The sequence below is a fragment of the Myotis yumanensis genome, unplaced genomic scaffold, assembly GCF_028538775.1.
Source record: "Myotis yumanensis isolate MYYU_CA2020_CCGP unplaced genomic scaffold, mMyoYum1.0.hap1 SCAF_3, whole genome shotgun sequence".
NCBI classification, from domain to species: domain Eukaryota; kingdom Metazoa; phylum Chordata; class Mammalia; order Chiroptera; family Vespertilionidae; genus Myotis; species Myotis yumanensis.
In genome coordinates, this window is record NW_027223754.1 from 51,206,419 (window position 1) to 51,224,917 (window position 18,499).

An 18,499-nucleotide genomic window follows, 5' to 3' on the forward strand; every position below is an offset into this window, starting at 1 on the left:
GGTGGTTAGTGAATATCATAGCGAGTGTTTGAGGAACCTTAGCATATCATTAGCATATTATGCTTTGATTGGTTGAACGGACGACCGGATGACTGGATGACCGGGCACTTAGCACATTGGGCTTTTATTATATAGGATGCTTTTGAAATAATTTGTAAATATACCTAGATTTTCAAATCTTGGAATGATTTGATCTTTCCATCTACATTTTTGATTTGCCTAAAATGTTTTGAAAGAAAAAATATTCTCTTTTTTTTATTAACTATATTATCAAAGAGTACATAAAAAACATTTTCTCTTCTTATGCCAGTTAACATGTTTGAAGTCATTGGAGGCATGCCAAACATTATCATTTGTAAAGTGCTGAGAGTATGCTTCTAGTAGGAAAAGAAGCTGCAGCTTCTGAACAGTTTCTAATTGTTCTGGTGTGCAATTCTTTCATATCTTAGCCTTGCTGTAATATTTTCAATTGGTGTCACTTGAGACCCAGAAGTAGCTTAAGACATCAACATTATAACTAGTGTATGTCTAGCTCTAAATTCTCATTGACATGTTTATTCCATCTGCTAAATCACTTCCTCATGCTTCTTCACATTTCTGGGTTTGGTCAAAGTCACTTAACATGTCCTTCTATGTGTCCTTCCCCCCCACTCTTCTTTTTATAAATTACCTTTCTTGGGGTGACATTGGTCAACATGAACATATAGTTTCACCCCTTTCCCTCTGGCAACCACCACACTGCTGTCTGTATCCATGGGTTTCAGTTTTATATTCCACATATGTGTGAAATCATGATTCTTAGCTTTTTCTGATGTCCTTTTAATCCCAGAATATGAGAAACTAAACCAGGATATGAAGTAGGTTCCAATGAAATGAGTTGAAAGGAGAGTTAGATGATTATCACAGAGACCTTATTTCTACTGCTGATTTGGTTATCACATGAGGCTGAGACATTAATGTTGACAGCAGCTGAGGCATGGTCCTTGCCGTCCAAAGTCTGCAACTGTGGGGTAACAGAACCAGAGGCACAGCTATAATTCTTTGTCTTTCTTCTAATGCTCCAGTGGTGTCTCCTGATTTTCACTCTTTCAGTCATTAAAACCATTTTTAAGCACCTCATTATTTCTATTTCTTTTAAAAAAAAAATATATATATATATTAATTGATTTCAGAGAGGGAGAGAGAGAAACATCAACAATGAGAAAGAATCATTGATCAGCTGCCTCCTGCATGCCCCACACTGGGGATCAAACCCACAATCTGGGCATCAAACCCACAATCTGGGCATGTGCCTTGACTGGGAATCAAACCCCAAGCTCCTGGTTCATAGGTCTATGCTCACCCACTGAGCCATGCTGGCCAGGCCACCTCTTAAATTTTTTGGAGCAGTTTGAGAAGGATAGGGGTTAGTTCTTCTTTGAGTATTTGGTAAAATTCACCTGTGGAAAAAAATGTATATTCTGCTGCTTTGGGGTGAAATGCTCTGAAGATATTAAAGTCCATCTGGGCTAGTGTGCCACTTAAGCGATGTTTCCTTGTTGATTTTCTGTCTGGAAGATCTATCCATTGATGTCAATGGGGTGTTAACATCCTCTACTGCCTGTATTACTATAGCTCTCTGCATTTATGCCCATCAATATTTGATTTATATATTTAGGTGCTCCTCTGTTGGGTGCATAAATGTTTACAAGGGCTATACCCTCTTGTCCTATTGATCCCTTCATCATTATGTAGTTTCCTTCTTTGTGTCTTATTATTGCCTTTGTTTTAAAATCTATTTTGTCTGATATAAGTATTGCTACCCCAGCTTTTTTAAATTTCAATTTGCAAAAAATATCTTTTTTGGTCCCTTTACTTTTAGTTTGTATGTATCTTTCGTTCTGACGTGGGTTTTTGTAGACTGCGTATAGATGGATCTTGTTTTCTTATCCATTCAGCCACCCTGTCTTTTATTGCAGCATTTAAATCTTTGCATTTAAAGTGCTTATTGATTTTGATTTTTAGACAATTTATTGTGAATATTATGAGTTTTCTATAATGCTTTATTTTGCTATATTTAAACAACTTTAAGAAGCAAGTTTCTCCCTCTTCTTTAATAACTAATCAATTTCTACCATTTATATAGATAATTTCACTGCCATATCATGTAAGAGTATATTATTACTTAATAAATTATTTATTCAATTTTTAGTAATTAGGCTTTTCTAATGAATTTATTTTAGGCTTATTGGTCAAATCTCCTAGAATTAAAAATGGACACAGTTTTTCAACTAACTAAAATTCAATATACAGTGACTTTTCATTTGTGTTAGTTTTTATTTAATTTGAATACTACCATACTTTCTGTTTTTTTCATAATCATGTAAAAATATTTTAAGATTAAAAATATTCTCAGTGTTGCCCTGGAGAAGTATCTTGTTCTATTATGGTTGTTTATGTTGATGTGTGGTTTTGAATTAGAATCTTATAAAAAGTATCACCTCAAGTATTATACTAAGCAAAATAAGTCAGACAGAAAAGTCAAATAGTTAATATTTTAAAATATGAACATAAAAGCCACAATTTATGCCAGACATATTTCCATGAAATTCTCATTATAATAACTTTAAAATTTAAGAATATTTGTATATACCCATAGTTTGTTAGGAACCTAAAATTTTATTCTGATAGATCTATTTCTTTTTCATGGTACACACACACACACATGCAGAGACACACACACATATGTACCTTGCAATTTATGTATTTTAGATGGATGCAATTTTTCAACTGGGGACATATCTTCAAAGTAATATTTTCAATTTCTGTAGTCTGTGAAACAAGCAAAATTAGTGACAACAGGCATAGTCATAAAACACCTGTCCTTAACTTGATGTTATAAAAGAGCTGAGGCTGTTCTTTAACTTTTCAAAAGCCACAGTGCAATATTGAAGGTTGTGTAGAAACTGATAATTATATCTATTTCCATCAGGGCTTAGATGTTCAATGTGATTTGGAATTCCTACACAATATTCTCTTTAATCAAATATAGAACCATCTATATTCCCTTGCTATGCCATGTCTATGAGAGCTCTTTTACAGCAGATGGCAGCACTTGCAGTATTATGACATGAGAAAACCCCCAAAATGTTTAATTAATAAATTATTGAACTCAGTTTAACATTGCTATTATATGTGATGTATTTATGAATTTAACGTTATTAAGCTCATAAAATAATATATAACACATGTTACTGAAATAATTAAGTTAAATTATTTTTGACAAAAACGACTGCATGTAATATATACAATTTTTACTAATAAATTATAGAATCACAAAAAATTCACTTATGCTCACTGAGTTTAGAACAATTTTTATATTTAAAATAAAAATAACCTATTGCCTGTTTATTTAGTGCCTCGAAGGACATATCACTTGTTATGCAAAATGTCTTTCTAAACTATTTGTTAAGTTAATGTTATAAAATTACAGCTCTTCAAATATTTTAAATAAGAACATTTATTCATCAATAAATATTAATTAACATAATAGAGCAAAGCCTTGTTAACCCCATTTGGAATGATCCCCCAAAATTAATTTTCATATAAATGAAACTTGCCATGTTAAAACCCATATATGTGTACTTTAAGTATTTTGTTCATTTACATATGTATACATTTCCCTAAATTAGCATAACATTCTGGGAAAACATTTAAGTTAGTTAGACAAAATGCAATACTGATAATTAGATGGTTGAAGTAAAATAGACATCTTTATTTTGGCCTGTTTAGTAATATAATAACTGGCAAATAAAGACCTATTATTAAAAATTTCTAAAACTCAAAGATATATACTGCTATTTAAATATTCTTAAATTTTACTAACCTGTGTATTAAGACAAGTCACCTAGTTTCATTTATTCACTTCCCAGGCCACTGCAGTATTCCCATCATGTCTCTCTTTGTTTCTACTCAATGTAATAGTGTTAGTCATTGAGCCTGTTTTTTATCTTCTTTTGTGGCTTCTCATTTTCATTGCCTACTATATTACTTTGAGGTAACCTCATCATGGTCAGGGTTGTGCTTCTTTTCAGGCTGAATATTTCCTTGCTATCTAAGCTCTAGCCTAGAGCATTGCTATATACTGTTGAAAAATGGGTATTTTCCTCTTCTGACTTACATTTTGTCATATATTGACAAATATGCAAATAAATCAGTACTACCTGTAAACTAATAGCTCAAAGCTTTGTTTTTGAAAATGAAGCTGTCCTTGAAAATAGGTTCTTCTGTTTTTCCCATGATGTTTATATCCACAGAGGTCAAAAATTAACATTCCCTCCAAATAAAAACAAATTTCTAAAGCAATCATGAGGTTATAAGCATTTAGCGTATCATATGACTCTTAATTGTCCTCATCACTTCTTTCCAGTCATAGTACACATATTTCTTCCATCCTCACATAGGCATTCATTTTCTCCACCAAAAATGAAACTCAAAATATTCTTCAATAGTCATATTTTAATGACTAGAACCAGAACACTCTTAATTCCTTTTATGTAAATTCTAACTACAAAGTATCAAAAAAATGGACTAAATATCACTAAGCATCCATGCCCCTCTTTTCTATCCAAATTTCTGATGTATGCATGTTACAATGGCCATATGGAAATGTCCCAGCTAGATGACATCATTCATTTAAGAAGTTAACTTGAGCAAGGGGCCCCAATTCAAATAAACACACTGGGAAACCCGTTTTAATTGACATATAGAAGTTCCCAAAATGCTTCAAGATTCCAAAATAGATTCATTGAAAAAATTCATTGCAAAAGCATAATAAAAAATTAGACATAGGAGGTACCTACAATGAAAGACTATAAGACTATAAGATAGTAATAACTTCTACTACTCACCTCTATCCTCCTCTATGTGAGTGAGTAATCACAGTCTACTAACCTTCTCTTTGAATTGCCTTTTCCCTCTGAAAATACCACAAGACTATAAACAAAAGTCCACCAAGTTAGTAGCCTTACAACTGCCACGACAAGGTCCTAAACATGAAACACCCAAGCTTCCCCTGTAACATATATCCTCCTAGGGGTCCATCATCAAAACACTGACCCAGAAATTGGAGTCTCATTTGCAATCACTTGAGACATTGGAAAATGGTTTGTCTTCAAAGGTTTGGTCAAATCTTTCCACACTGTCTAGAACACTCTCATATCTACTCTGGAAGCAGGGCCTTCATATGGGCTCCTCTCAGGGTTCACAATGTAGTAAAGCATTAGCAGAAAAGACCACAGAACAATTTATAATTGGCTCCTGAAGTTAAAGGGTCAGCTTTAAGAATCTGCCAATGCCAGAGGACTGTCAGCTCCTTAGAGTCAGTAAAGCCATGCTTCCCATACCACTGACCTCTCTTCACTAGAACTGATCGGGATTTCCATGAGTCAGAAAGCAGTAGAGCATGTGTGGATGGGGTGGCAGAGGAGAAAAGCTTAATATTCCAGAGTCAACGTAGGAGTAAAAACCTTCTATGTACACTTCTATTGCTAAAATTCCTTTCACTTATCTCTATTATTAAAAATTTACCATGTATTTAAAATTATATATATATATATATATATTAATCCTCACCTGAGTATATTTTTTCATTGACTTTTTAGAGAGGGTGGAAAGGAGGGGGAAAGACAAGGACAGAGAAACATCAATGTGAGAGAGACACATCAATTGATTGCCTCCCACACTCACCCCAACCAGGGGTGGGGATTGAGCCTGCAACCAAGGTATATTCCCTTGACCAGAACTGAACCCAGGACTCTTCAGTACATGGGCTGATTCTCTATCCACTGAGTCAAACCTGCTGGAGCCTATATATATGAAAGGACAGAACAGGACTGATAGCTGTGTCCTAAACCCCTCTTCCAAGAAATGTATCAGTTACTCAGCCTGCCCTTATCTCGGCCAATGGGAAAGTGGGGAAAACTAGCCCAAGGCCAAGAGTATGCTAGCCACCCCCATGTCTTTGTGTAACCAGACCCTAGCTGCACCCTGCCCTTGTGTCACTAGCCCCCGGCCCTCACTCAACCAACCGGAATCGGCCAAATCAGTGGTCAGAGTGTGCCCCCACCCCCCAACCCCAAGCCCTATAAATTCTTTGTTCTCTTGGAACTCGGGGCTCTCTCTTGCATCCAGTAATGGAGGCAGGGGTGGGGACCAAGTCCCGGGCTTAATAAAAGACCCTTTGCTCTTGCATCAGAAAAGGCTCCCTGGTGGTGGATTATTGGGGACCCCGAACTCTGGGCATAACATATATACTAGAGGCCCAGTTCACAAAATTTGTGCACTGGTGTGTGTGTGTGTGTGTGGGGGGGGGGGGGGGTCCCTCAGCCTGGCCTACGCCCTCTTGCAGTCCAGGACCCCTCAGGGGATGTAGCAGTGCGCCAAGTGGCAGGCGGCCAGGGAGGAGCCTGAATTGGGGCAGGGTGCTGCGCCGCTTGCACTTATCCCAGCCCGCTGCACCTGCTGACGCTGCTGGTAGTGCTGCCGTAAAGTCGGGAGAGGCTCCCGCCGTGGCAGCTGCACTTGCCAATCATGAGCCCGCTTCTGGCTCAGTGGCGCTCCCCCTGTGGAAGCGCACTGACCACCAGGGGGCAGCTCCTGCATTGAACGTCTGCCCCCTGGTGGTCAGTGCACATCATAGCAACCGGTCATTCTGGTTGTTCTGCTGTAACTGTTGCTTAGGCTTTTATTATATCCTATACTAGAGGCCCAGTGAATGAAATTCATGCATGGGGGTGTCCCCTCAGCCCAGCCTGCACCCTCTCCAATCCAGGACCCTTTGGGGGATGTCCGACTGCCGGTTTAGGCCCGATCCTAAACCGGCAGTCGGACATCCCTCTCACAATCCATGACCACTGGCTCCTAACTGATCACCTGCCTGCCTGTTAGATCACCCCTAACTGGCCCTTTGCAGTCTGATCACTCCTAACCGCCTCTGCCTGCCGATCTGATTGCCTCTAACTGCCTCCCCTGCTGGCCCGGTTGCCTCCAACTGCCCCTCTGCCAACCTGGTGGCCTCCAACTGTCCCCCTTGCCGGCCTGGTCACCCCTAACTGCCCCCCCATGTCAGCATGGTTGCCCCAACTGCCCCCCCATCAGCCTGGTTTCCCCCAACTTCCCCACCTGCCACTCTGGTCGCCCCTCACTGCCCTCCTCTGCCAGCCTGGTCACCCCACACTGCCCCCCTCTGCCGGCCTGGTCACCCCACACTGCCCCCCTCTGCTGTCCTGGTCACCCCACGCAGCCTGCTGCTCAGTTGTTTGTTCGTCCCTCACTAACTCCTGTGCTGGCCTGGTTGCCCCACTCAGCCTGTTCAGTCGTCTGTTTGGTTTTTTCGGATGTGACAGCCCCTGGCTTTCTATATTTATAGATAATAAAAGCTTAATATGCAAATCAACTGAACGGCAGAATGACCAGTCACTATGACACTCACTGACCACCAGGGGGCAGACGCACAACACAGGAGCTGCCCCCTGGTGGTCAGTGTGCCAGAAGCCAGGCTCATGGCTGGTGAGTGCAGTGGCAGTAGCAGGAGCCTCTCCTGCCTCCCCAGCAGCGCTAAGGATGTCCAACTGACGGCTTAGGCCTGCTCCCCTAAGCCGTCAGTTGGACATTCCCTGAGGGCTCCCAGACTGCAAGAGAGTGCAGGCAGGGCTGAGGGACCCCCCACTGCATTGGCCTCCCAATGGGGACCAAGCCTGCATATTATTAATTTCAGAGAGGAAGAAAGAGAGAAAGAGGGAAAAAGAGGGAGTCATTAATCAGCTGTCCCCTGCACGCCTCCCACTGGGGACCAAGCCTGAAACCTGGGCATGTGCCCCGACTGGGAATGGAACCATGACCTCCTGGTTCACAGGTGGACACTCAACCACTGAGCCACGCCGGCTGGGCACCATGCACTTTTCATAGCCTGACTCATTGTGTGTTTTCATCTAGAGTTCAGGTTGTGATAAGATGTTGCACACTGAAATATTTTTAAACTGACTGAAACAATATTACATATTTTTACTTTGAAATATTCTTAAATATTTAGACAAAAAGCGTTTAGGTTTATTTGCCACTCTCATTTGCAATAGCAAAATAGTTCAGAGATGATGTTAATTTAGACATCACTTAGCTTGCCAACGAAAAATTTTTTAACTTAAAAAGCTTTAAATACCATTGCCTTATGGATAAGTTCATTCAAGTGAAGGACTAAGGCAGGGGTCCTCAAACTACGGCCCGCGGGTCACATGCAAATACAAATATTGTATATGTTCCCATTTTTTTTTTTTTTACTTCAAAATAAGATATGTGCAGTGTGCATAGGAATTTGTTCATAGCTTTTTTTTTTTTTTTAAACTATAGTCCGGCCCTCCAACGGTCTGAGGGACAGTGAACTGGCCCCCTGTTTAAAAAGTTTGAGGACCCCTGGACTAAGCCTTTAAGCTAGAATTACTCAGATTTATCTATCTGAGGGTTCTGAATAAAACTCTCAATTAAATAAAGAAACAGATGGACAAGTTGTTATGTGGCAATCTCTTTCCCCTTATATAAACTATATTGACTGTTTGGTATAGGTGTAGGTCAGAGTACTAAATACATCTTTGCTCTTTCCCATTACTGCTGATATTGCATATGTCCATTCTACAGTTGCCTTTTAAAGAAAATATTTGATCTGTTAGTATTTACCTAATAATTTTGATGCTTTGATATCACTTTTTTTTTAGAGATGTTAAAGGGTACATAGAAGAAAGTTGATTAATTGTTAGTTGATCAGAAATTATGGTTATAAAATTAAATAATTAATTTTGTTTCAAGTATTATAGTATATTTTAGTCTGTATGTAACTTCAAAGGAATATAATTACATCTTTTTGCATTACCTTGCACCTGTTTGAAATATTCTATAAGCTACCTCAAGGCTGAACTTAGTTTTATAAATAGAAACATTTGGAAAAGAAATAAAATTATAAAGATAAACTGAAAATATTACTTAAACTGGAGCTGTAAAAGGAGTTTAGTAATCTAAAGATAAAACACTTAAAGATAAACATTATTTTTCCATTATTACAGAAATAATCAGTAAAAATACTAAATAGTAGAACATACTTAAATAATTTTAAATATAATTATAATACTTTAATGAATAATTTTGTAGATCATAAGAATACATGAAAACATATACCATATTCCAGGTTGTAAAACAGATTCAATATATTCCCAAACTTAATTTTATAATGTTAAATTTATTGCCAACACAGATTTTTAAAAATATACTTTTATTGATTTCGGAAAGGAAGGGAGTAGGAGAGATAAAAACATCAATGATGAGAGAGAATCATTGGCCGGCTGCCTCCTGCACGCCCCCTACTGGGGATCGAGCCTGCAACCTGGGCATGTGCCCTTGACTGAAATCATCCTAATATAACTTGTAATATTCAGTGCACAGGCCAATGCTCTATCCACTGAGCCAAACCAGCCAGGGCACCAAAACAAATTTTATAATTTGTTTACAATACCAATTTAACTTAGAAAAATGTATGTGACTAGCTAAATTTAAGGGCAACAGTAATGAAAGTTTCTCTTTTCAGATAACAAATACATGTACAAATTTATACTGTGGCACTGACAGCTCATGGCTACCTTCAAACATATATGAATTAACTCCTAAGGGCATATGAGAACTTCAGCATCTCTTGAAAATCATAAGCAAGTGTGCAGACATGAGCATTTACTCAGACTCATGTACCTATTACCATCCCATAGCCATGACATAGTTCCATGTAAAGATGTAAGTCCTAAAAACTTGTGACCTCTTCCAGATCACATCCAGAGAAGCCCATCACTAGTTGAGTCCATGCTCTCCACTACTTAGTACCTATTTGGAAATATTATAACCCTTGTCATAGTTAAGACACGTGTTAAGAAGAGGGGTTAGGCAGCGGATATCTATATCTTAATTTCTTATTTTTTTGTTTTATTTTTCTCTTCTCATAACTTCTCTACAAGAAAGGAAACACTTTCCATAATATTTTCTTCTCTGGAAGAGGCTACCATTTAATCATATCATTTTCAAATTGAGGTGAAATAAAACATGGCATGTTTTATCAGAAGGAAATCTGAAACATGCTTAGCAGTCAAGGAAAATAAAAATATTGACACTGTGCCATTTAAATATAAGTTAGAGGCAAATGCAACAAAGAAAAAAAGCACTAGTGGCTTCTACCTTTTACCAATAACTTGTTCATCCAGGACTCCAGTGAAATGTAGCTCTTGCAAGATTATATATTTAGTTACAGTGTTGTCTTACCCTGGAAATCTGTGAGATTAGAAGTATATTTTTCTTATATTTAAATTTTATAACAGTAAAAAATAGTCACTATTCCATTGACAATTAATAGGTCATATAAATGTTCATTATTTGGGGTAACTAGAAAAAGTTTGCATGTACTCTTTCATTTGTAATATTCATTATGTAGAATGAATAACTGAAACAACTATATAGTAGAAATAAAATTTTAGAGGAGGAAATTAATCATGTGTTATTCACTATAAGTTTTATAGATAAGTTATTATTTTTATACTTTTCCAGAAAATAAAATGTTTTCTTAAAATTAATATAGGATTAACAATCTTAAAACACAAGAGGAAAGATTGTACAAATTTTTAATGTGTTTTAATGTTTTAAATGCGTTGTCTAAGTAAACATTTATATTTAAACCATTTTCATTAATGTTTTCTAACAGCAGAGGGAGATATTGAACTAGAAATTATTTTTCAGTGCACTTTTTTTTGCAGAATGATTTATTGTTAGACATTTGATTTTAAACTTCATTTTCTTCGAAAACACTTTTTATACAACTATTTTATAAAAAGTCTTTTTTTCAGCATATGACTTACAACTAACAAGATGTCTTATAAAAACTGAAAATTAATGTATTACATTGGGTAATATGCCGTTTGCTATATTTCTTAGACGTCACAGACCTTAAGAATTTTATGTCATTAGAACTCATTGGTGCACTAAAGCATGATTTTTTACACTGATCCAAACCTGAATGCCTGTCTCTGTTCTATTACTTACTAGCTGTGTAACCTATAGCAAGTTATTTTTCTGAATTTTCACTTTCCTTATCTGTAAAATGAAGATAACAATAATATGTCCTTTATAGAGTTGTTGGTATTTAACCCCTAGATAGTAGGGGAGTATTTTCATCAATGGGAAAAGAGGAGATCGAAAGAAACAGAGAGATAAGTAGAAAAAAGTCTGTTTCTGAGCAATTAGGAGAGTCAAAGCTTAAAAAAGAAGAAGAATTCAATTCTTCCATTGCCAATGTGTGAACGGAAGAGAAACAGGCTCAGAACATAAAAACTGTAGCAGCCAAAACCGGTATGGCTCAGTGGATAGAGCGTCGGTCTGCGGACTAAAGGGTCCCAGGTTTGATTCCGGTCAAGGGCATGTACCTGGGTTGCGGGCACATTCCCAGTAGGGGATGTGCAGGAGGCGGCTGATCGATGTTTCTCCCTCATCGATGTTTCTAACTCTCTATCTCTCTCCATTCCTCTCTGTAAAAAGTCAATAAAATATATTTAAAAAAAAAAAAAAAAAAAAAACAACAACAAAAAAAAACTGTAGCAATGTGTAGCACCTATTAGTGGAAAAAAAATTGATACAGAAATATAATAGTGAGTATATACAAATAGAAATATAAAGCCTACTCAATAAACAATGCTGGTACAATACAAAACCAACGAACAAAGAATAAATATTTACGTGAAAAAAGTAGGATTTAGAAATAATTGAACATTGTAGGTATTCAAAACAGAGAGGTTCTAAGGATTGAGATTCAAGTTACTAGGGAGATAACCTGATTATCAGTGACAACACAGGAACATAAGATAAAAAGAAGTCTTCTGGAAGATGATGGTGGGTTTGTTTCTGAATATATGCATTATCATTTGTAAGGATGCATATTTTAATTATAAAGCTAAAGGTAACATTTGTATGTTACTCATTTATTTCAAACCAGAGGCCTAGTGCACGAAATCCGTGCAAGAGTAGGCCTTCCTTCCCCCGCTGCCTGCACTGGCTTCCCTCTGGCACCTGGGACTGGGTGTCCCTCACAGCCCCACTTCATCTGGAAGGACATTCAGTCTAATTAGCATATTACACTTTTATTATTATAGATGTAATATCAAAACATTACTAACTTGTAACACAAAATCACAGCAAACGGGTGATGTATTTTCAAGTATATTTATTAGATAGTTGTGCTCTTTCTCGTTCAAAGGAAGGGCACTGGTGTTTGTTGAGCAGCGAGCCTTTATGGAGGCAGTGTGCACCCCCAGCAGTGAGGGTGCACCCTGCCAGCTCCTTCCCTGGAACTGCACTCAGTGTCTCCGCATCAAGCACCAGAGCTTTGAACTCGGCCTGTGAGCATCTGTGCTTCATCGCAATTCATTTTGTGCATCCAATAGCAAGACGTGCCCTAAGGTATTAGAAAATCCTAATAGAGATTTTTGTTTTGCTTGTTTCGGCTATGCTCAAACATTTTTCCATATAGATAAAGGTAATTGCTTTTTCGCTTTACACCATTTGGCTTATGAAAGGTTTCCTAGGAAGCTGTGCTTTCAGATAGTGGGGGAAACCTGTATCTAAATGTGCATGACCCATATGTAAATATATGTGTGTATAAATATAAAGAATTTATTTTTGTGTTTTTAACTAATGCAGTGTTTTGTCCATAATTTTCCTTAATAGTTACATGTTGAATAAAATGTTTTAAAAAGTATATTTTTATTCAAAAAGACAACCAAATGTTATTTTAAAATTTATTCCTCTTATATATAAAACTAAAACCTGATATTATTATAAATTGTATCCAATTATTAAAATATTTGTTCCAAATGGCAGTATCTGTGAATAAACAAATTCTGATGCCAGAGTTAAGTGAATCAGTTAAAATCTAGACTCTGCTTTTATTAGTTACATAACATTGGATATACAATATTATATTTATGCTCCAATTCTCTGATTGTAATAGTTGTTACTTCATAGGTTTGTTCCAAAAATAAATGTGTTACTAAGTATAGAGTGATTATAGTATTTGTAAACATGGGAGGTGGTCACAGTTACATGTTATTTATTATCATTATTAAATAAGCATATAAGGTAAAAAAATTAAAAACTAAGCTAGTTGGACTCTAATGAATAACTTCAGAATGCTCTTTTTTAATTTGAAAAACTTTATAATCCTTTGCAAGAATATTATGGATAATAATAATGGAGATTGTGTTATTCTTAAAATAAAATAATTTGTAATACTTTGCTTATAATCATGCTCAAATTTGGTTAGTTTCTCCTTAAAATAAACTTTTAACAAACCATATTAATAATTATGGGCCAGTGATAGAACAACTGCACACAGAATCTACATATTTAGAACAAAATTTGGACAGTTCTCAAAGTCCCCAGCTATTTCAGTTGTGAAGATTTAAAAACATCCACTAGAGGGTGCTAAAAGAGTGAAAAAGCCTGAAATGAAGGGCGGTTTTAAGAATGATTCATATATTAACATTATACTAATATTCAAGGTTAACTTTAGATTGAAAAGTCTTATTTCCATTTTTCTTACTCCCAAATCGTGGATTATTAAGCAATGATTTCTACTAGTAGCAAAGATTTGTAATATTTTTGAAAAGTCTGTGTGTCTATGTATAGGAAGGAAGAGCAGGTAAGTGCAATTTTGAATTGCTTCATATTTTAGGATAGATAAGCTATGTTTTAAAAATTGTTTTACTGCTGAATAATTGTTTAAAACTGTGACGTATCTAAAAGTCACTGTTTCCTAAGATTTAGTATGTTTGAGTTACAAATAAAAATGAGAAATTATTTGTTAGCAATGTCCACTTGATTATAATTAGTCAAAGAAAAGGCTGCAAAATGTTTAGAAGAGTATTTGTTTTACTGTAGTCATGTGACTTCAAACTTAATACTGTTTGAGGGTAAAGAAATTGCAAGTACTTCTTAGTTCAAATGTTTTATGAGGATTTAATTTTATTTTTTATTGCCCAGAAAAATCTGATCTGGTATATTCTTAATTTGATATTTCCTCCTGCAGACTTCCCTTTCTCCACCTCTACCCCAAAATAATAACAAAAGATATCTCCATTTAAGCAGGAATGACGTTACAGTCATTTCATCACTAGATGTTAGTTTTTGGTAGAATTTTCTGTGTTATTATTTCATTAGTATTTAATACTTATATATCAATGGTCTTATTATATATCATTATAGATTATACTGCCTTATTTCTTAAACACACAATATACGAAGTAGTATTATATAGGATATATACACTTTTAAAATATGCCATAAAGAAGCCCAATTATCCCAGGAGAGATATTGGAGAATAATATAGGTAAAATGTACACAGTAAAATCTTCAAATGGATGGTTATGTCACAAAAGCATCCATATCTATTTTCACGTAGGTGTATAGGTATGGTATAAATGAATTTTTGCATATTTAATATAGATTAATTTGGAAGAAATAGTTCTCTTTGGGTACATGAGTGAATTATTTATAATTGAAAAGTTCATTCTCTAAGTTACATAATACTTTAAAAAATGTTATATACCAAAATGTAGTATTTCCTTTTTTGGGGGGGGGGGGGTGGAGATTTTTAGCAAAATTTCTATTAACAAAAAAAGCCAACATTACTTAGTGAAATTAGTCACTAATGATTTATTCACTTTCTTGGTTAATATTAATATTACTGTGCTGACAGTAATATAGTTCAATGCATGTCTTTTTAAATTAATTTCATTGTTATCAATTTAAAAAATGAAACATAACTTAGTCTTCTGTTGAACAGTTCACTTATATTTCTCAACAAGCATGTGTACCTTGCCAGTTATTTTCTTTCTTTACATAATATAAATTCAGTGGTAACAAATGCTTTTATTTCTATCCAATTGAATGTAAAGTTCGGTACTTAAATTATCTTGCCAACTAATCAGTTTTAGATTGAAAAAGTTAGTACTTTTACTTCACTATGTGCAGATGTTCTCCATATGGATAATCTTAAAGAATAATTACATATCCTATATAATAAAAGTCTAATATGCAAATTGTCCCCTTGACCTGGAGTTCAACCAGGGGATGGAGCCAGCCTGCCAACTGCCCGCGGTCCCTCCCCATGGCCAGCCCTGCCCTTGATCACCCCCACACCCTGATCAGGGGTGGAGCAGCCTGGCCAACCACCCGTGGCCCCTCACCCTGGCCAGCCTGGTCCGATTGGCCCCAATTGGGGTGGGCCGGCCTGACCCCATCCATGCATGAATTCATGCACTGGGCCTCACACACACACACATACACATGATATTTATGGTCATGATATTTCCAACTTTATCTTGTTAAAATAATACACCAACTGCAATGTTTTAACAAAACGGTTAAATAGCCCAGCTGGTTTGCTCAATGGTTTGAGCATTGGCCCATCAACTGAAGAGTCATGGGTTTGATTCTGGTTAAGGACATCTACCTCGGTTTCAGGCTCAATCCCTGGCTCCAGTGGGGGTATGTGGGGGAGGCAACCAATTGACATGTCTCTCTCACATTGAGGTTTCTCTTTGTTTCTCCCCCTCCCTTCCACTCTCCATAAAAATCAATGGAAAAAATATCCTCAGGTGAGGATTAACAACAACAAAAAAACAAACAGAAAAAACAAAATAAAAAATAAAAATGTTTCAATATACTAATTATAATATTAAAAGCATTTAAAAAGTTTGCATCCTTAGTGACACAGCTATAGGTGATAGGGAAAGACAATAATGCCTGAATTATGATCGGCAATAGAAAGGCATAAGGGTTTTAAAATCTCCTGCAGGTGAGCCACCAAGCTGATAGTCTATTATGCCTAATTTATTAGTGGTATTTACTTATCATTATTGTTAATTATCTGAATACAAAATATTTAGTCACACAGATTGCATTATAATAAATTTTTATTTATTTTTATTTTTAAATCTTTGTTGTTGAAAGTATTACATATGTCCCTCTTTTCCCCCATTGACTGCCTCTAGCCCACCCCACCCTCCACTCCAAGCCTTCATCACCCTATTGGCTGTGTGCATTAATAACTCTTTATAACAACACTAGAGACCCGATGCACGAAATTCGTGCAAGAGGCTTGGCCCTCGCAGCTGCGGCTTGCCTCGGCCCTTGCAGCCCTAGCTTCATCCAGAAAGTCGTCTGGAAGGTCGTTCAGCCGTCTGGTCTAATTGGCATATTACGTTTTTATTATTATAGATTTGGAAAGATCCAGGGGATTAATAATTAATTTTCAGTTTTCAATATTGGTCTTTAACATTATGTTTTTTGTTATATGGATACAATTTTTTAAAAAGTGTTCATCTCTATACATTCCTAAGAACTAGTAAGAAAATGTCCTGAGGTTATACCATAGTGAGAACACACAAAGAAACAATTTATCTTGAATGACTATTTATTTGACTGTTTTCTATGTGCAACTCATTCTGTAGTACTATGGGGAAAAAATACAAAAATATGTACTAGCCTTCCCTCAAGGAGTCTTTACAATGAAAATAACTCACGGTCTGACATTATTCCACTGGACTTTGTTTTCTTGCACACTGTTCATTATTCACTATGAAAATATTCATCAACATTTTGTAGGGTTTTTTTAAAAAAATAGTTTTCTTAGGCATCCATTTGAAGTAGGGGATTCTATGAAATCTCAAATATACTTTATATGAAGACAGACAGCTAATAATCCAAGCTTCAAGGAGAGAGTTTTTGTTTTGTTTTAGGTTTTGCCAGGTTAAACAATGGTATTAGAGAGTTTCTTTATGTCAACAGATTTCAAATTAAAAGAGGAAGTTTTATTGTAAGACCTCTTTCAGAATAAGGCAATTCCACTATTAGTTTTATACCTTTGATCTGAGATTAAATTGAGTATGAAGGAAACCATAAGATTCAAATAATGCATTAACCTTTTTATTGAAGTTCAATGTGAAAGGCAATTTTTCTAAACACCTATTCACGTGTGACTATATAAAATACTATATCTGCCAATAAAGTCTTTTTAAAATGTATAAACTTTTCACTGAAAGTCATTATTCATTATGAACATGTGCAAATGTTCTCAGATACAGAGATGTTACTGCTAAACCGTTGGAATATCTTCTGTTCTTCCACATACACAGGTAATTGTCCTTTAGTAAATTGCATTTTATTGTCAGAAGTCAAGTTATTCATGATTGTGCTCTTACTCTAACAGAACACCTCCTCCCCACCCCTCCCCCGCAAAAAAGAAATGCCTAAATAGGGTTTTAGGCTTCTTTCCCAGTGAATGAGAACCCTACATTCCAGATTTGAGGATAAAATTAAAAGTTTATTGTAGAGAATGGCATTGTGATAGATAAAAGGTAACATTGTTTTGTTACCATTTTCTATGAATGTGATTTATAGAAATCAAATGTTTTATTTCAATCAGATTTTACCCCATTATTTTTGAAAGATTAACAATTATTTTATAAGATCTATTATTTTTGTATACAATAGGCAGCATTGGAATCGAAAATAAATAGTTGAGCAGAATTTAAGCTAGGGAATTGTGAGTGAATTTTACTTTTCTTATGTCTTTTGAACTGCTTTTAGAGTTTTATAATGAAACAGGTATACTTTTTTAAAAGTATGTATAATTTTAAAGAAAACTTTTAGTTTGAAATAAGAAAAGGAAAAATGCCTATAGTAATGTTTAAAAAATTAGTACACAAGGTTCCTCTATAACTGTAAATTTAGACATGATTTGCAGATATCTATTATATTCAATTTTTTTTATTTTATTGATTTTTTACAGAGAGGAAGGGAGAAGGATAGAGAGTTAGAAACATTGATGAGAGAGAAACATCGATGAGCTGCCTCCTGCACACCCCCTTCCAGGGATGTGCACACAACCAAGGTACATGCCCTTGACCGGAATCGAACTCGGGACCCTTGAGTCCGCAGGCCGACTCTCTATCCACTGAGCCAAACCAGTTAGGGCTGTTATATTCAATTTAATAGCATTATCATGAGTTTCAGCTAATTCCCTAATAATATGGAGCAGACAGAGCCCACAGTAATAGTTATTTCCCGGTGATATGTGTTGAGTATTTCTTTTAAATGATTATATAAATACTTAAAAAATGACATTGATTTAGGATTATTTCTGTGTTTAAATGACTTCCTCAAAGAATAAAATCAATGGTGAATATTTAAGATCCACCTATAGAATTATTACCCACTAAAAGGTCATCCTGTTATGCTTTCCACCTTCAGAGTATTTAAATATCCCTCAGTCTACACCACAGAGGGTGCAAAGGCTTCTTTCTGTTCAAGTCTTCCAGAGTCTTAAGTCAAAACCAATCTGACATATGTCTTCACTTTACCTCTTGTGGGCAGATGCTCTGAG